We start from the raw sequence: 20,765 nt of genomic DNA on the forward strand, positions 1-20,765 counted from the left end.
GGGGGCAGTCAGGCTGGGCCTCGAGGGAAATGGTCAGGCCGAGCCTTTGGGTGGCAGGGGAGTTGTTGGTTTGGACCTGGGGGATAGTTGGGGGTGTCCCGCGGAAGGGGCAGTGGGGAAGTGACATGGGGAGATTGGGGAGTCCTGTGGGGTTGGGAGAGGGAATCCTTTTTTGGGGGAGTGGGAAAATCCCGTTTGGGGGGGAGCGGTGAAGGAGTCCCTTATTGGGGGAGTAGTCAGGGGGAGGGCCCTGGGGTTTCAGTGTTATGAGGGGAGTGTCAGTGTGGGTCTGTACAGTAGTTACCCAGAAGATAGAAGTGATTTTAATTCTTCTAACTTCTTCTGGGTAGCTATTGATATAACACAGTCGGAATCATCTGAAGTTTACGATTTAAGTCTCAGTTTTCAGATGGTTCCCCGTGCAGGGCAATTGCCAATGGGAAATTTGTACTTCACAGGCAGTTGCTGTGCAATGCTTACCTGGGAAGCTCCGGGGGGACAGGGTGGGGTGGGGGTTCCCCAGCACATCTTTGGGGTACCCCTCAGATGCAACGCCTTGGAGCTCGAAAGTTACAGCCCTATATGTCTGGCTTCTTCCAGGCTGAAGTTGGAGATATTTGCAATGTCTTCCAGGCTGCCACCCACTGCTGTATAGGGGAAATTACTAAAGCTCTCTATTCATGGACAGATAACTATTTCCTTCTCACATTGCTTTCTGGGTACTGCTTATTAACTCTGCCCTGCACAGGGGTTCCAGTCCCTCAATGCCCAGCTACTGGATCATAGTGAAACATATAGGTCAATGTCTCCTGGCAGTTGTCATGATGCATTATATTGCAGTCACACTGCCAGCTGTAGTTGAGCCACCATGGCAAATCAAAGGGTAAGTTGCTGGGCAACGAGGGCCATTTGCTAATGACATGATTGATGAGTCCAGTGCACAACCCTGCACCTCCTTATGCATTGAATGAAAGAAATACTGCCACATGAAATGTCATTTAGCAGACCACTGGTGTCCTTGTACAACAATTTCATTGTTTGAACCGCTCTGAAGGAGCCCTGCAGTACACCACTGAGCATGTACTGAGTTTCTTCATGGTCTGCTGCATGCTGCAAAACCTCATCATCATAAGGGGCCAGCACTTGCCACCAGCCACACGGCGAGTAACTGTTTCTTTATTCTTTCATGGAATCTGGGTATCACTGGCAAAGCCAACATTTGTTGCCCATCCCTAGTTTCCCTTCAACTGAACATTTCAGAAGACACTTAAGAGTCAACCACATTGCTGCGGGTTTGGAATCACATGTAAGCCAGACTGGGGTAAGGATGGCAGGTTTCCTTCCTTAAGGGGCATTAGTGAACCAGGTGGGTCTTTATGACAACCGATGATAGTTTCATAGTCACCTTAATGGAGACTAGCTTTAAATTCCAGATATATTAGTCGAATTTCAATTCCACTGGCTGACGTGGTGGGAATTGAACCCATGCCCCCAGAGTATTAGCCTGCATCTCTGGAATACTAGTTCAGTGAAATTGCCACTATGTCACCATCTCCCCCCTTAATTGTGGAGCAGGAGCATGAGGAGGAGCAGATGCAGCAGGACCATGACAAAGAGGAAGGGAGGAGGCAACCTGGATAGTCCCTTTCTGTCCATGCTCTCCTCAAGCAAATCGTGTAAATGTGATACCAGTAAACATAAATCAATTTCCGCATTCACCAAGAGACCCACAATCTTAACCTTCACCCTGTCACTGCCCATCAGTGTTCGCTTTGTTACAGACCAGAGGGTGGTTAGTTTGAACCACCCCGATTTCTCCTTTTACTAGCTATCCATAAACAGAAAAGTGTTTTTGATTTCTGATTTCCTCCTTTATAAATGGTGGCATATTTTCCCCAACCCTTCAGTTTTGGAGTTATCCAAACCTCTATTAATAATCCCACAGCAAACCTGAGATAAGGTAAAATAAAAGGGTTGGTTTTCTTTACACACACACACAGAATGCAGGAAGGGGTTTCACAATGTCTGCCCCTTTTTGCATGCATACAATAAAACAGGGATAAGGGAAAGACCACAATAAAAATAAGAGTCGTGGTTTCACATGAGTCCAGAATCAAAAGTCCAATGGCCTGTTCTTTCTGAGGTTAGCAGGCTAAACTGTTACAGGGTGATCCGACTTTCCAGAAGTGAGGACTTCCACGATGGGAGAAGGCACATAGAGATGAATTAGTCTTGAAGGCACAGATACAGAAGTTCCAATATTCCAATAGTTCACAGTGTAGATGATGGCCAGGCCATTGACCTGCTGATAAAAATGGCAGACTGAGGCAGGCTGTTTGTCTAGACTCCTGCTTCTCTTCTGAGGTCAAGCAAGGACTTAAGATAAAATTCAAGAGCTGTATAATTAAAGGAATTCAAACAGCTGAAGTCTCGATCATGTGACAGGGAGCTTTCAGGTCAAGCTATTCAGCTAACGAGGTGCCCAATTGAAATCCATTGTGCTTTTGAGCAGGTAACAGTGGGGCCATTAGCACAACATTGGAGATTAGGAGTCACAAATAGCGCTACCTTTGTCCATCACTGGCTGGTGCAGACATGTCATCTACGAATTCTTTGTCTTGGCTTGGCTGGAATGTTTATACAAGTCACATTCCAGAATGACGAGATAGCCCTTGTCTATTGAAACTGCTTAGAATCTTCCAGAAACCAGCATGTTATCAGTCCAGCAATTGTCCATTTTGAAAAACAGAAAAATAATTTTATAAAATAGCCAGACTAAGGTAGACATATATAGATCTTTTCTTCCAGTCTTCTGGTAGGGACAGCTTGGCCATAACAAAAAAAGTTGCCACAAAATTAACATTCCAAACAAAAATTATACTTTAAATCATGTCATATTGTATACAAATACATCAAAAGGAAGTGGTGGCGCAGTGATATTGCCAAAGGACTAGTAATGTGCTGAGGATGCAGGTTCCAATCCGACCAATAAGATTCTGGAAATAAAAGTTGAATGATGACCATGAAACCATTGTCGCCTGTCGTAAAAACCCATCTGGTTCACTAATACCGTTTAGGAAAGAAAACATGCCATCTTCACCTGGTCTGGCTCATGTGACTCCAGACCCACAGCAATGACTCCTAAATGCCCTCTGAAATGACCTAGCAAGCCACTCAGCTGTATCAAACAGCAACGAAGTCTATAAACAGGATGGGCCACTTAGCATCAACTTAGGCGTAGGAAACGACAATGGCAAACTCAGCTCGGTTGACCCTGCAAAGTCCTCCTTACGAACATCTGGGGGGGCTTGTGCCAAAATTGACTTGTGCCATAGACTAGTCAAGCAACAGCCTGACATAGTCAAACTCATGGAATCATACCTTACAGATAGTGCCCCAGACACCACCATCACCAGGACAGACCCAGCAGAGATGGCAGCACAGTCGGGACGGTGTTGCCCTGACAGTCCTCAACATCAACTCTGGACCACATGAAGTCTCATTGGCATCAGGTCAAACATGGGCATGGAAACCTTCTGCTGATGACCACATATCATCCTCCCTCAGCCAAAAGTCAATACTCCTCCATGTTGAGGAAGCACTAAGGGTGGCAACGATACAGAATGCACCCTGGGTGGGGGACGTCAAAGTCCATCACCAAGAGTGGCTCAGTAGAACCACTACTGACCGAGCTGGCGAAGTCTTGAAGGACACAGCTTCTAGACTGAGTCTGTGGCAGGTGGTGAGGGAATCAACAAGAGGGAGAAACATACTTGACCTCATCCTCACCAATCTGCCTGTCACAGATGCATCTGTCCATGATAGTATCGGCAAGAGTGACCACCGCACAGTCCTGTGGAGACAAAGTCCCATTTTCACATTGAGGATACCCTCCATTGTGTTGTGTAGCACTAACTCCACTCTAAATGGGATAGACTTTGGACAGATCTAGCAACTCAAGGCTGAACATCCAAGAGGCGCTGTAGGCCATCAGCAGCAGCATAATTGTACTCAAGCACAATATGTAACCTCATAACCCAGCATATTCCCCATTCTACCAGTACTACCAAGCAGGCGATCAACCCTGGTTCAATGAAGAGTTTAGCAGGGCATGCCAGGAGCATCACCAGGCATACCTAAAAATGAGGTGTTAACCTACAACACAGGATTGTTGAAGGGTCATGAGGACTTGAAACGTCAACTCTTTTCTTCTCCGCCGGTGCTGCCAGACCCGCTGAGTTTTTCCAGGTAATTTTGTTTTTGTTTTGACACAGGATTGTTTGTGTGCCAAGGAGCAGAAGCAGCAAGTGATAGATAGAGCTAAGCAATTCCACAACCATCGGATCAGATCTAAGCTCTGCAAGTCTGCACATCCAGTTGTGAATGGTGGTGGACAATTAAACAACTCACTGGAGGAGGTGGCTCCACAAATATCCCCATCCTAAATGATGGGGGAGCCCAGCACATCAGTGCAAAAGATAAGGCTGAAGCATTCGCAACAATCTTCAGCCAGAATTGCTGAGTGAATGTTCCATCTTGGCATCCTCCGGAGGTCCCCAGCATCACAGATGCCAGGCTTCAGCTAATTCGATTCACTCCACGTGATATCAAGAAATGGCGGAAGGCGCTGCATACTGAAAAGACTACTGGCCCTGACAATATTCTGGCAATAGTACTGAAGACCTGTGCTCCAGAACCTGCCATGCTCCTAGCCAAGCTGTTCCAGTACAGCTACAACACTGGCGTTTACCTGGCAATGTGGAAAATTGCCCAGATATGTCTTGCACACAAAAAGCAGGACAAATCCAACCCTGCCAATTATTGCCCCATCAGTCCACTCTCCATCATCAGTAAAGTGATGGAAGGAGTCATTAATAGTGCAATCAAGCGGCACTTGCTTAAAAATAACCTGCTCACTGATGCTCAGTTTGGATTCTGCCAGGATCACACAGCTCCTGACCTCATTACAGCTTTGGTTCAAACATGGACAGAAGAGCTGAACTCCCAAGGTGAGGTGATAATGACGGCCCTTTACATCAAGGCAGCATTTGACTGGGTGTGGCATCAAGGAGTTTTAGCAAAACTGGAGTCAATGGGAATCAGAGGGAAAACTTTTCACTAGTTGCAGTCATATCTAGCACAAAGGAAAATGGTTGTGGTTCAGTAGTACAGAACTTGGGTACTGCTGAATAAATAGACATGTCGAAGTTTTTCATCCTGCACTCCTCATGACAGTTCACAAGAATACCAATGTAAAGGGAAAACGACAACCTAATACTGTATCAGAAAAGAGTGCTGATTGGTTTGCAAATAGACTCTGATTGGTAGAGGTATTGCCATGGAGAATGCACCAGTTAATGGTCATTGACAGTTAACTGCTAAGCATTGTTTGAAATGTAAACCAGGCAGCTTGACACTGGTCAAAGTTTTGCCCCGAGGAACAAGTTAGTGAATGGCTGCCATTTATTTTGTTTAGCTGAAACAGGCGTAATGTTTTACATGTTCTTTCTGTCTGCAAAGAACAGGTCCTATGTGTTAATATATATAGCTTCCAGTACACACAAATGCACCACACTGCAAGCTCAACTGACAATCTTAAATTGGTTGAAGTAGCAGTAGCAACGAGTGGTATTCGCCATGAACAAGATGCTGCCGTCAAGCCAAAAAGATGTTCCGCCTATCACTGAAATGAGGAACGTGGTCTATGAATTTCAGTGCCAGTGTGATGCTAGGTATGTAGGCCGTACATCACAAAGACTGGCAGATCGTATCAAATAGCATGTCCCAGCTGCTGTTCACAACAGGCAAGATACATGCTATAGCCAACCAACCCATGATTGCAAAATTCAAAACACAGCGTCCAACCTTAGGTGTGATTCCGCGATTGGAGAACATTTGCAAAGTAATCCTGTGTGCTAAGAATTATGCTGACAACCAATTTAAGATTGTCAGTTGAGCTCGCAGTGTGGTGCATTTGTGTGTACTGGAAGCAGCTTTTTTTTTAACCAACCATGTTGCAGCCTGGTTGCACTGGGTATCACGGTGTAGGAGCACTGGGAAAGGCAAAGGTGCATGGAAGACTGGCACGAAGGGAATGCACAAGGATGATTAGTTCACATTTTAAAAATTCATTTCTGGGATGCGCGCATTGCTGGTGAGGCCAGCATTTATTGCCCATCCCTAATTGCCCTTGAGAAGGCGGTAGTTAGTTGCCTTCTTGAACCGCTGCAGTCCATGTGGTGTAGGTACACCCGCAGTGCTGTTAGGAAGGGAGTTCCAAGATTTTGACCCAGCAACAGTGAAGGAACGGCGATATATTTCCAAGTCAAGATGGTGAGTAGCTTGGAGGGGAATCGCCAGGGTGGTGGTTTTCCCATTTCTCTGATGCCCTTGTCCTTCTAGATAGTAGTGGTCGTGGTTTGAAAGGCACTATCTAAGGAAGCTTGGTGAGTTCCTGCACTGCATCTTGTAGATGGTGCACACAGCTGCCACTCTGCGTCGGTGGTGGAGGGAGTGAATGTTTGTGGATGGAATGCCAATAGAGTAGGCTGCTTGGTCCTGGATGGTGTCAAGCTTCTTGAATGTTGTTGGAGCTGCGCTCATCCAGGCAAGTGGAGGGTATTCCATCATGCTCCTGACTTGTGCCTTATATACGGTGGACAGGCTTTGGGGGAGTCAGGAGGTGAGTTACTCACCACAGGATTCCCAGCATCTGACCTGCTCTTGAAGCCACAGTATTTATATGGCTAGCCCAGTTTGGTTTCGGGTCAATGGTAACCCCAAAAAGAGTGAGTAATGGGGATGTGGTGAATACAGGAGTGTCTGAAGTTAGTGGTGCAGTCGGTGGGAGATTGCATTTAAAGATCTTGACCACTGATGCAACGTTATTGAAAATCTTGCATCACTGCAACCAGATCATTGGGGCTAGACTCCTGGCATTGACCACCATGGCTATCTGTTCCCATTCTGAGCAAGTGTCAGGAGGGCCTCTCAGGCCCCTGTGGGTAGAGGACATCTCTCCTCCCTACCATTTCCTCCACCATGGCCTCCAGCGAAAACCTTGGTGGCAGCTCTCTCCTCTGTTGCACTATTATTAAATGTTTCATAGGTCGGGGTCACTTCCTGCATAACTCCCGTACCTTCAATTGCCACACTGCACTTGCCCTTTAAGAGGTGCAGGGGAGCTGTATTAACTGCTGCTGGCCACTCAAGATATTGGTCCCATATTTCCAGCTAATCAACAGTGCAGTTAGTGGTGGCTGGACTCTAAAGCCATTTAACACAGGAGGAAGTACGAAATCTGCCCGCAGTATATTGAATATACTAATGGCACATCGTGATCCTGCACCATTTTCAGTGGCTATCGAACTTAGCCCACTTTGCATTTTGGAAAGAGATTCTTCTCTGTCAGACTGATCCATTTAAGAAAATACTTCAGTCCCCCTGTATCAAGATGCAGGTCTCAAAGTGGTGAAATGACAGGACTGTAATTCATTTCACCCTTCACATTTCCTGTTGACCATTGGACATCCATATTTCCATCATAGGTTTACCAATGGAGTCTAAATGATAACGCTGGTCATTTCCAAGTTAATTTGTAGAATCTGTAATATCAGTTCCACAGTTATATATAAAGTAAGAACAAGAGAAAGCATTCAAGCACTTACCCCTGTTCTTTCTCCCAGATCTTGTACCATTTGCACAATTTTGGCTTTTCTCACTTATCTCTATATTTAAACCAAAAATAAAAGCTGATGCTAATAAACATTAGTGGGAAAGGTTATATGATCTAACATGGGAAGTTTATTAAATTATCAGAGGATAGTTGTTGCAAACATAAGGACAAGGTGTTGAATGCAAGAACAGCCAATTGCTACTGAAACACACTTTGGCAGTTACACGAAGCTAGTTTAATGACTTTAATGATGATTCTTTGCAGAAGAAAACTGGCAATGATTCAAATGGAATTTTTAATGTGCTACTATCAACATATTTGTTTACTAAATTGTTCTTTTTAAAATGGTACAAAACCTAGGCTCCAAAATTCCTGGGCACCAGGAATTTGGGGTGGGTCCTGGTTATGCCAGGATTCCGCCCCTTATGAACTAGCCTTTTAGATTCCAAAGGATTTTTCACTGGGCCCCTTCTTCCACATCAAGGGGGCATGTTTGGGTGGATTCTCAGGAATCTGGAGGCATGCCCAGGAAATTCCTGAAAAGGTCCCAGAAGCTGTCAATTGAGAATTAATTTCCTTTAAAATGTTTACAAGTTGTGCTCTTCAAAATAAAAAAAACTTTCTAGGAGTTTCATTCTCGCTTAGAAAGGGCCTTGTAATCTTCTTGTAGGAGTGGCTGGATGCCTCTCTGACATCTCTCTGACTGGCAGATTGGGGCAGCTCCTTTGATAGGAACACAGCAATTGCTGACACGTCCAGCTAGTTCATTTTCTACAACAAGAAGATTCTGTAGTGCCTTTAATGTAATAAATGTAATAAAACATCCCAAGATGCTCGACTATCCTGGCAGCCATATGATACAACTGTTCCTCTCAAGAATGCTGCACTTACCCTATGTTATGTCTCAAATTACCCACACACTGTACCTGCAAATATTATTTTCTGAAGGATATCTAGCTGAAATGCATTTGAATGAATTGACACTTTCCACTTCCATTGTCTCCCAGGGAGCCGGTTCCACAGGTTCACCATGCCCCCATTGAAATAATGGCACTGTTATTTATGGAGAAGCATGGAGGGTGCAAATGAGATTAACAACAGGACCACATTATTTTATAGCTCTGTTTCCCACCCGATAGACAGCCAAATGGATGAGATTGAAGCCTGAGAATGGTCCGCAACAAGGAGGAGAGCAGAAGGCAGGCAGTCGGAGCTGGTGGGCTGAAGGGATGGGCAGTGGTCAGGCATGCTGAGGAGGTCAGCAATTGGGGCTGGGGGATGAGACGCCTGCGATTGTGGTGAGGTGGCTGGGGATCAGGGCTGGGGGTCAGAAACAGATGTTGGTGAGAGGTCTGCGATTGGGGAGATCGGGGGATCCTGGCAAATGGGACTTGAGGTGGTGGAGAGAGACCAAAGGCTTCCTTGAGGGTTCTGGGGAACACTCCTCTTCCTCCTGGTCCATCAGGAGCACTGAAAAGCAACTTAGAGCTCCCAGCCCCTTTCACTGCCAGGTTTCCCGAACCCTGGGAAACCCTTGCAGCAGCAGTGATTTACAAATTGGACTCACAGTTGCACTATCGGAGCCTGATTTGAATATATTATTAAGTGTCCCGCCTTTCCACAGGGGATGCTCAGACATACTGGTATCTGCCCCAACACGTGTGTGATATTTTAAGCTCATGCTCCATGCAGTTCACCTTATAATTTAAACTAATCTGAAAAATTACTGGCCTCAACATTAACCCTGGCAAACCCCTACCTGCCCCCACCACCGACCCCTTCCCAACTGTCATGGGGGCAATTAATATTGAGATCAACATTTTTATAGACAACTTTGGAATTTACCCCCCCGTTCAGTGCAGGTGATGTTCCTTCTCGCTCTACTATGCTGGACAGGGTGAAACAGCTTGTTAGAATCTCTCAAGGTTCCTTTAGAATCCTAAATGGTATCACCTCTCAACCTCCTCTTTTCCAGTGAGAACATGCCCAATATATGGGCTGGCTTTTACCAGCCCTCTGGGGACAGGCTGGAAGGTGAGGGGCCCCAGAAAATGGCAAGGGAAGGCAGGGTGTGGAGTACCCATTGTCTTCCCCCCGCCGTGCCATTTTACCAGCAGCGAGGAAAAGAGAGGACAGCCCTCCTGCCCAGAGGCCAACAGATACACTTATGTGGCCAATTCAGGGCCTCTTCCTGCCTCCGCTGGCATTTTATAAGTGGGCCCTCTGCTGCCTGGTGAGCTGTAGCAGCCTCTTGGCAGGCGTTGGGTGGGGTGGGGGGGTCCCTCCTATTCAGGCACTCTATGATCCATGGAAGGGCCCCCAGCAGCCCTCCAGCCATAGCTCGGCCCGCAGGAACTGGCCACCCTAGACACCACTTCCCTGGTTGGGAGGCAGGCCTGTTTCCATGGCATCCTTGTCATCCAGGTGCAATCCCAGCAGTGGCCACTGCTCCCAGTAAGCTGCTGGCCCACAATTGGCCATCAGCCTCTGGGGGGGAGGGGGGGCGGTGGGCAGCTTCTGTCCTTTAAAGGGACAGTAGTCCCGATGACAACTAATTAGTCGCCAGATGGCTGAAAAATGTGGTCAGGGGTCCCACAATTGGCCAAGTTGTGATTGCCCCCAGCTTCTGGGCCGGTCGCCAGGGCCCCAATCACACCAACAAAATATCGGCCTGAATAATCACTCCCGCTAATCCTCATAATCCAATTCGTCCACCCCCTCAATCATTTTGTATCTTCTGTATCATCACAATAGCTATTCTGTACTGCACCAACCAGGACTGTACTCGGTATTCTCAGTCCAGTCGCACCAATGATTTATGAAGTGGCAGGATTACCTCACTATTTCAGCTCAGTACTGACCTTTTAATACATCCCAATATCTGACTAGCTTTCTTCAGTACAACTGAGCATCATTGTGGCAGCTTGAATTTATTGTCAGTCAGGACCCCAGATCGCTTTAATTTCCATACACTATTTTCTCTCAATGTAAGTAATTGTCCCTTTCTGGATATTTTTGTCCAAATGTGAAGCATTTCTCTAAATTGAGTTTCATTTGCCACCTGTCTGTCCCATTCTCTAGTATATGCAAATCCTACCGTAGCTTATTTATTCAGCTTTGGAGTCTAATCACGTTCATTGTTTTGTATATTCTGCAAATTGCACTTTTTACTCCAAGCTCCAGGTTATTTATAAAGATAAAGAAAAATGCTCCAAAACAGATCTGCCTTTTTCCAGACCCTAGTAGCCTTACTGTATCAGCTGTATAACACACAGTATCACTGGATACAGTACAGTACTCCAATTAATTACAGCACTTAAGCTTATGTTTCTGCTATCTTAAAAGGTTGAACTTAATAACCACATTTTTGACAGCAGCAAATAAAAAAATCTCAGAATATAAACAATTTTAAAATAACATGCTATTTGGGAACAAAATCTTGCTTGTCATAGGATACAAAAATCATAGAATTTGTTATGTGATCCCACATAGTGACAAATCATTGAGCTTTAGTTATGAGATATCGTCTGGGAGATCAAATAGTTAACTATGAGTATTTGGTAGCAAGTCCAGATATTTTGCATTTCATGAAAAGACAAAAAGTACTAGAGTTATTGAAATTTTTACATGTAGCTGACCAAAGACTAGTACATGGTACATCGATACATTACTAATTGATATTGCACCATAATAGGAAATATTCATGTAAAACACTGATCTTTTATTTTCACTCATGTTATACAACAACAAAGGGGCCTTTTACGTTCACAAAATAATAAAAAAGGGTCTGAAGTTGCCAGATGGTGAGAAATCATTGTCATATTCAAGCAGATCATAAAGGGATGAGAAATGTCAGTCATAGTGAGAGACAACATTATTTATTTAAATTGAGGGCTATTCCCCAAAGTCAATGGCCCAGCACTCACTAAGACCCAATATCAATGTTCTTCAAGGACAAGTTTAAGTAGAGATTTAGAAGTGACTACGAGGGCCATGACTTATTCAATCAATGGTATCAAATCCCACTTGAAACATTCTGAAACCCATCTAAACTCCGCCTTTGGTGTACTGAAATTGGGTCTTTATCTTCGTGAACTGTGCAGTAAGACAACAATAAATAACTTGAACACATTTGCAATGACATGTGAATAGATTGCAGTAGTTACACTGACTTCTTTACTGCAGAAAAGCGGTAAAATGTTATTTATCTGGAACTCAATACAAGGCACCAGGCACATTAGAATGCAGTATTCATCCAATCAAAAATCAATTTCCTTTTATCAGGGCTAGAGTATGTGACAAATTTCAGATAGCAGTAGTGGTGTCAAAGGGAGGATTTTTCTGATTGAGTTGGGGGCTCTTGGAGGAAACACAATGGGATTCGGTGGCAAACAAAATAAATAAGTGACACTGAACATATAACTCAAGTCCATAGAACAGGTTGTGTGTGACTTTATGGTAGCTTGTTTTTCTAGAAATGTGTCACAGATCTTACTTGTAACACGCTTTCTGCAGGAAAGATGAATTCCAAATGGGTTAGAGTGAGCATTTTTGTTTAATGTTGAAATAAAGTTGCAGAAGTCGACTGAATGCATTTCACTACATTCCATGAGGCATCAGGTTTGTCCATTTGAAGAGACACACAGCAGGGGAGTTTAAATTGAAGGACAGCTGGTGAGAGCTAATAGGAATACGACAAGAGGTAGAAACCACAGAGACAGAACGGCGACAGAGAGGCAGGAACACTGTTAAGTGTAGTATGGCAGAAGAAGATATTTGACTATTAATGGATTTTTTTTGTAATAGAAATGGAAAATGCTAGAAATATTCAACAGAACTCTGGGGAAATAAACAAGAGTTAACGGCTGGGATTTTCTGGTTCTGCCCACCGTGGGACGTTAATTTCCCATCTGAAGTCAACAGATCTTTTGCTGGTCTGTCAAATCTTCCGTCCCATCCACGACAATTCTCGCCACAGGCGGGACCAGAAAATCCCAACCATTGTTTCAGGTCAATGACTTTTCATCATCGCTGGAAAGAGTTGGAGGTGTAGCAGGTTTTAAACAAGCACGGAGGCAGGGAAAGAGGGAAGAACAAAAGGGAAGATGTGTGGTATGGTGGAAGGCAAGAGAGATTAAATGACAAAAGTGATAGTACAAGACAAAGAAGATTGTAATGAGTCAAGTAAAGAAACAAAAGATGGGTCTACAGGAGTTGTAACTGGGAAACCAGAAGCATCACCAATAGCTGCTATCCAAAAACAAAAGAAATCGGAGCATTTTACAAACCTACCATTTTATTGTATCAAACCTAATGTTCGCCATCATCACTGTGCTCACTGACCTGCACTGGCTCCTGGTCCAGCAATGCCTTGAATTTAAAATTTGCATCCTTGTGTGCAAATCCCTCCATAGCCTTGCCCTCCCTATCCATGTAACCTCCTTCAGCCTAATAACCCTCCGCGATCTCTGCGCTTTTCCAATTCTAGCCTCTTGAGAGTCCCCGATTTTCTTTGCCTCACCATTAATGCTTTCAGTTGCTGTGGCTCCAAGCTATGGAAACCTGCCCTAGGTTTCTCTGCTTTTCTATCTCAGCCTCTCCTTTAAAACACTCCTTAAAACCTACCCTTTGACTTAGACTTTAGTCACCTGTTTTTTTATCTCCTTATGTGGTTTGGTCAAATTTTGTCTAATAACACTCCTGTGAAGGCCTCTGGGACATTCTGCATTCAAGATGTTACACAAATGGAAATTGCTATTGTTAGTCTCAGCCGTCCCACCGGCGAAAGATCAATGGAAACCCTAGAGATATGATGTAACAGCCTGTTCCAATATCAGCAGTAAACTTCCCATTGAGAACTTCACAGCAGCAGCCTAATACAACTCTTCCGACGATACTTCCCCTTTATGGAGGACACTTCGTACCTCTGAATGCATAGCTGAGATTGTGAGCTTGCTGTGTGGAGGGAGAGGTGTCACTGACATACACCCCTGTCCTACCACCCAAACGGTGAACATACTGTGTGGGACTACTGACATGAATCCACATCCAACCATTGAAACACAGAGCACTGGAGGCCTGGCACCATCAGCTTTTTAATATTTAATCAATCAGTCCTGACCAGCAAGTAGATTCTCAGGTTCAGCGATGTGGAACTTTCAATTGCTGCTTAAATTAATAGTCAGTTCACAATGCATTACTTTCCTACATTACAGTCTTGACTATACTTCAAAAATACTTCATTGGCTCTACAACACTTTGAGACATCCAGTGATCATGATAAGCACTATATAAATGCAAGCTTTTTTCTTTTTTTTGCATGCCCTGTTAGCTATACTTTCACTATTGAGAAGATTAGCAGCTTATTTTTAATTCTTAATTAGTTGAAATGCTATCTTGGTAAAGAAAGTGAAATAGAACCATGAAGGCAATTTAGCTGTTACATTATTTAAACATAGAACAGCATATGTCCAGCAGCATGCCATGTAAAGTATGACATTCTGCATTGAAAAGATGCAGAAGGCAGGAAATGATTATCGCAGCAATTAGTTAATCAGTTTAAAAAAAAATTGTTTTTGTCTTGGCTCTTAACCAGGAGGGTTCAAGCCCCACTCCAGGGACTTGCGCCAGAATTTTCTGTTTGGCATGCGTGCACCCCAATGTCACCGCACATCATTCTGATCTTTCGTTCGGTGGGCACGCACTGGAGTCAGCTGCGTGCCTGCCAACCTGTCAAAGGCCTGTTAAGGCCATTAATAAACTAATTAGAGAGGTTATCAGGACTGCCAGTCCAGCCTTAAGGTTGGTGGGCAGGCGAAGAGCCCAGGTGGCATTTTTCATGAAACCTCATCCACGGGCGGGATGAGGTTTCATGAAGGGTTTATTAATTAAATAAAAACTTTTATGAAAATTCATAAACATGTCCCAGCTCATGTGACACTGTCACATGAGGGGACAAGTCTGAATAATTTTATTTTCTTATTTTTTCCATCTTTAAAACTGAACTTAATTTCCCTGTGGCAGCTCTGTGCCTCAGGGAGATTTCTGTGCTCTTTCATGCGCATGCAGTGAAAAAGCGCAGGCCCCGACTCTCCCTCCTCCCCCCGTCCGCACCGGGCGCGTGTCACGCTGAGCCGGCCTTAGGCAAAATAGCAGCATGCAGCCGATCACAGGCGGCGATCGGCTCCACGCCCACCCGCACCTGCTCCCAACCAGCCCACCTGATGGGAAGAAAATTCTCCCCTTGAGCACATAATCTAGGCTGACATCTGAGTACAAGTCAAAGTTAAGTACTGCACAGTTGGAGGTGCCATCTTTCAGATGAGCTGTTAAACTAAAGCCCCTTCCGGAACAGAGGAATTTAACGTTTATACTGCAACCAAAATGAATTGGCCTAAATTTGGATAAGACCTGTTAAAAGTAAGAGGATTGCGATGTGCGATTAACCACGCCCAATCGAGGTGAGGCAGGATGCAAATGTCCTTCTGCCTGGTCATCTCAATGACTGTGGTATGCAGCAAAAGCATTAAACATGCTGCTGAGTGGTTGCACGCTTAGCAGGAGGGGAGCGCAGGTGCATTCATGGCCATCCCAAGTTGACTCTGGCCAACACTTCTAAAAGGAGCCTGCCCCACATAAAGGGGAGGAACATTCTGGCTGCAGTAGCTGGCAGAACTGTCAGCAAAAGGCGTTGATGGAAGGAATAACGCTATCAGTGGAGCTACAGATCAGAAAAAAAGGACTCTGCGGTTCTCTGAAGCTGCATTGGAGGCCTTCACCCAGAAGGTGGAAAACAGAAGAAAGGTCATGTTTCTTCAGGAGGTCCTCCCAGCATACCCTGGGCAGAGAATGAGAGCAGGTAGCCATGGGGATCAATTCCAGGAGACTGACCTCAAGGACCCCACTGCAGTATCTCAAAAGGCTCAATGAACTCACACAAGTAGCCAAGGTCAGTGAATGTGTCTTCAAATGACATCTCCTTTCCCATCGCACCAGCAACCTCTCAGGCTGGTCAATGCACCACATCCTCATCACTCAACTATATGCAATCTCTTGCAATCAGGACTCATGCTTAACATTCAGATGTTCCACTTCATTTATCATTGCTGCAAGCCTCACACCCACATCTTGCAACTTTCACATACATCTAGATGTTCAGCTGTGGCAGGCACATTACTTAAACATATTCCAACATACTCACTGACACTGTTCCCTCTCTATTACAGCACAAGGTCACATATAATAGAAGGCAGCAGTAGAAAACCATCAGGGGACAGGTACAACTGTATCACCTGAGCTCCCTGAACGATATTATAGGACTTCAATGATTGGGGCCATTGTAATTGCCATGATCATTGAGGATGACAGTATATCCTTGTCTTATGAAACTTCTCTAAACCCACTTCACCCTCATCCTGCTTCCTGACATGAAGCGTAAGATGGTGTGACCATGGGCCCCCTGTTTTCCACCCTGCCCTCCCTCCCTTCCCTCACACCAACTTTCCCCCTCTCCATTTCTGCTTTCAGTTACCCAAAAGCTGTCATATGGTCCGCCAGTGCAGCCTCAACATGACGGACAGGAGCAAGAGCTATGGCTGTTGGAGATGCACCGTCACTTGATCTGGGACGTGCAGTCACCAGCTCATATACTGGCAATGTGCACAGGGTTACCAGCCAGGCCAAGTGAAAAGAATAGCATGTGTGCCAGCTCACAGGAAGGCAAGGCCACAGAATAGTTCTACTATAGCAGATTCACATGGGGTACAGGGTTTTCGAGTCAGCGGGCGACCGCAATCAGCGGGCCCAGAGTCAGTCAGGGAATGGATTGTCGCCTGTGATTGGCCCCCAGCCGCGATTTCATGCTGGCTGGCCAATTAATGGGCAGCCAGCATGAAAGGCGCGCTAAAAGGCTCAGCACTGCTGGGGTGGGGGCAGGTGGAGGGTGAGCACTGAAGTCAACGTGGGTGCGGGAGGGGCGGGGGTGGAATTGAAGCTCCCTAAAGGCAGAGAGCTGCCTCAGGGAGTTGAAGAATTTAAATTAATTAAAACCAGATTTTAAAATACGGAAAAAATGCCCACACTTCAGAATGAGTCACCAAAACATATGGGGCAGAATATTACACTCGGCTTGCGGGCGTGCGCCCAACATGCCTGAGCGTAAAATGATGTGGGATGATGTCGGGCAGTCTTGTGATATTTTGTTCTCCGGGTACACGCCAGAGTCAGCTGCGCGCCCGCCGACAATTAAAAGGCCTATTGAGGCCACTAATAATCTAATTATATTCAAATTTACGCTGCCCGTCCTTACGGTTGGTGGGCAAGCGAAAAAGCCAAGTGGCCTTTACATTTTTTAGGAAACCTCATCCACGAGTGGGATGAGGTTTCCTAAAGCAAATAAACATTAAATAAAAACTTTATTTTTGAATTAAAAACATGTCCCAGCTCATGTGCCAGAGTCACATGAGTGAACATGTTTTCTTACATTTTTATTCTCTTCATTATTTTTTCACACAGCATTCCAATCTTCACAGCTCCGTGCCTCGGGGAGATTGAAACACTCTTTCTCGCGCATGTATGAACTGTGCGCCAAGCCCGACTCTCCCTCCTCCCCCCACCCGCACAGGCGGCGCTCAGCGCTGTAGCTCGCAATCCACGCAGGGCGGCTCTTCAATGGCTCACCCACATGAAATTGCAGTGCTGAGCCAATTGTGGGCAGCAATCGGCTTGCCAACTGCCCCCACCCACCCCCGCTGAGCACCCCTACTAAGGGCAAAATCCTGCCCATGGATGCTGAAATTTGTGTCCAAACATTTTTATCTTTTTTTAAATTAATCTTGGAAACCTCATTCTGCCCAATTTCCTGAAAATTGCAAAGGCCTCCTGGCCGATTCGTCCGCCTGCCAACCGTAACGTTGGACAGGCAGCAAAAAATCCCAGTAAATCGTGCCATTAATGAGCTTAATAGCCCCTCTTAATTGTCAGCGGGTGCGCTGCCGACTCTCGCGCATGCCCGCCAACCAACATATCACGCAAGTGTGCGATGACGTCGGGATGCTCACCCGACCTCATGGTGCGCTATTTTACGCTCAAGCGTGTAGGGTACATGCCCACACGCCGAGTGAAAGATTCTGCCCGAGGACTTTGACAGGGTATTGTACAGGAGAAAGATAATGAACATGCAAGCTTGGTGCACTGGCAAGCCTGCAACTGAGTCTGTTTGCACCTTCATGGAGCATGGAGGCGTCCGGCTCTAACTTGGCTTCACACAGAGGCTGGAGCCCATCATTCCCAGCAAGAAAGTGGTGGATAACTCATTTATGGACACAGCTGTGATGCAGTGTCCATGGTTAATGTCTCAGCTACCATTGCAACCAAGGCCGAAGCTATCCAATGTTTAGGTGCAGCAGTGAAAGCTCAGACTGAGGTCATGAAATCTATGCCTGTTTCTATGCAAGCCCAGCTTAGTTCCATGCAGACTCAGACTGCTGCCATTCTGGCTGTGGACACCAGTGCTCAAAGGGGTTTGCAGGATCTCATAGCAGTCCAGCAATCTGTGCTGTAGTGGATTACTGGGATTACTGAGGTGCTGATCTGGGAGAGTGGCAGTGACTTCGTTGTGCTTTCAGGATGACAGCAGTTGTCCTCCCATCACTGCCAATCTGCCAGCAACCTTGCTGTTGTCTGTCCACCAGCCAGTCTAGACTGCTGCCCATCCATGCCAAGGTTGCGCAATCTGAAGCTGGGCCCTCAAGGTCCAGAGCTGCTTGAAGTCTTCCCTGGTGAAAGTCCACACCATACTGCGGCCACTGGGGCTGTAATGCATAGGATCATTAGGACAGGAAAATGCACCCACAAGACAGGTACTAAGGGAATGTACAAATGAAAAGAGTTCATGTTTTTATGTATTATTGGAAGTGTTGTTAGATAAAGTTATGATGAAACATTTTTCTAAGGTCTTTTAATTTAGAATTTTGCTATGCTGTGATGGTCCATATCAGAGAAGTGGAAAATGGGAATTGTAGACCAAAGGTCACAGGAATGAAAGCAGGTATAGGAAATTAGGTGACAGATCAGCCATAGTGAAACAGGCTCGAGGGGCTAAATAGCGTCCTCATGTTCCTATGTAGCAATGTAGGGGAATGAGATTTTAGGGCGACCAGAGTCTGATTAGCTGATCAGAGACAGCCTGTTCAGAACAAAGGAATCCCAGATGCCTCCTGCCTTCCTCCTTCTCCTGGGTTCCTTGCCAAAAGTTTGGTGGGAAGAGCAGTGCCCTCATGGAAGCAAAGTTACAAAGAGTGCAGCAGACCACCACCACTTTGGACTCTTACTCATGTGAGTAATTTAGGCTTCCCCCGAATGGTTCAAATAGTGGAACCATTGTTCCAGAATACCAATGGTTTGTTCTATGGTATTCCTAATGGCAACATGGCTTCAGTTGTACACAAGCTGTTCACGTATGCTCGGCGGCGGGGGGAGAGAGTGGTCACTGAGAGGAGAGGAGTCACAAGTCTCTTGCACAACAGGTAACCCTTGCCACCAAGCAGCCACCCTCTGGCATATCATGATGGCTGAAATGGCTGGCTGGTATAGGATGAAAGTGTCCTGACTATTGCCAGGATAGTGGGAATTCACTAACATGATGTTCTATGCATGATTACACACCAACTGCAAGTTAGAGAGTGGTACCCCTTGTGGGTCTGTTATACATATGGCACCTGCAGAGCTACATGTCAATGGCTTTCTGCTCCATTGGGAATCTCACTAGCCTAACAAATCCATGTGCCCACTCCTCCTGCTTCTCACCAATTAGAGGAAAGAGAATGTGCTCTTCTGGAGTACAGGGGCTCTGTCACCTCCCTGATGCAGTGAAGCACGGCATACTGTAATATGTTGGCAATGTCACTAGCTCCAGTCTAGTAGGATGCTGATGTTAACGGCTACACACAGTGCCATCCTCCCCTTGATGTGCAGCTGAACTGATGTTCAGTGGCCACTACCATCTTGATGAAAATTTCAGGCACTGCTCCTCACTGAGGTGGAGGTAGGTGAATTGCCCTCTGAAGACATTAGGCAGGTATAGCCTTTTATTGAGACCACTCCTCCTCCTCCTCTCTCTGCGCACAGCTTTCCTTCTCTGCTGCCTATGCTCCATCTCCCTGTCATGTTGCAGCACAAGAGGAATTACAACTACAGCTCTATTTATGCCAGCAGGCTTTCTGACATTCAAACTCATGATCTCCTTGTGAAAGTCGAAAACCACTCCCTTCTGACTCCAACTAGAACTCCTCCAACAACACAATATACAGTATTTTCACTACCTCTGCAGCAGTAAACTAAAGTCAAAAGCACCTTACCTGAAAGCCCCATGGTTACCCTTCAAATAACTCTTGTGGGAGGAATCCCTCATTCTGCTGAACAAATTAAAAGCGTTTGAGAGAGGGTGCTAACAGAACCTGAGACACTCAAAATGACAGATTAGGTGCCAAATTGGCACTGAGCCACTGGGTAACCCCCACACACACTCAGCTGGAACCGAGGCCGCATTTTGTCAGCAGCTGACAATCAGAGGGCGGGCAGCTCGGCAGCCCCACTGGAAGCAGTGGTAGCTACTGGGATTGCACCTGAAGGAAGGGTGCACATTGATGGGTGTGGGCCCCCACAACCAGTAAGGGAGGTCCGGGGGTTCCAGTCAGGCAGGCCTCAGTAAGGCAGGGCAGCCATGTCATTGCTGCAAGTAAGGCCATTGCTGCCAAGAGTCCCTCTGTGGCCCAAACAGTGCCCAAAAAGGGGGTCACCCCTGAACCACAGCCCACCAGGAAGCAGCCAGTATTTAACTGGTGATCTCCCCAAGCACTGGATGTTACCCTGCCACTGGAAAAATGTAAATATATCAAACATTTCAGGTCATCATGAGTGTCAAACTGTAGGTGATGACTATGAGACCCAACATCATTTCATTCTATACACACAGGTGGGGTTCCGCTAAGGTAAATATTTGGGAGCCTTGCAGTCAACATAAAAGAACAATGACTTTGACTGACAGCTTAGTGGGGTGAACTCCACATCTCACAGCTATAGAATAGGGGGT

General features: G+C 45.8%; 1 protein-coding gene across 6 annotated transcripts in view; it reads right to left on the reverse strand.

Annotated features, from left to right (window-relative positions):
* The window catches only part of LOC121276196 (retinoic acid receptor beta-like), a 290,694-nt gene that overhangs the window by 218,620 nt on the left and 51,309 nt on the right, over positions 1 to 20,765 (reverse strand). Inside the window, exon 1 of one of the 6 annotated variants that reach the window (XM_041184331.1) lies at positions 20,032 to 20,137. The exons of the other annotated variants lie outside the window; for them this stretch is intronic. The gene's annotated coding sequence lies outside the window, so the exon portion shown is untranslated. Of the gene's footprint in view, positions 1 to 20,031; positions 20,138 to 20,765 lie in introns of those variants that run through there. 6 annotated transcript variants of the gene reach the window in all.

Source organism: Carcharodon carcharias, chromosome 3, assembly GCF_017639515.1.
Source record: "Carcharodon carcharias isolate sCarCar2 chromosome 3, sCarCar2.pri, whole genome shotgun sequence".
Taxonomy (NCBI): Eukaryota; Metazoa; Chordata; class Chondrichthyes; order Lamniformes; family Lamnidae; genus Carcharodon; species Carcharodon carcharias.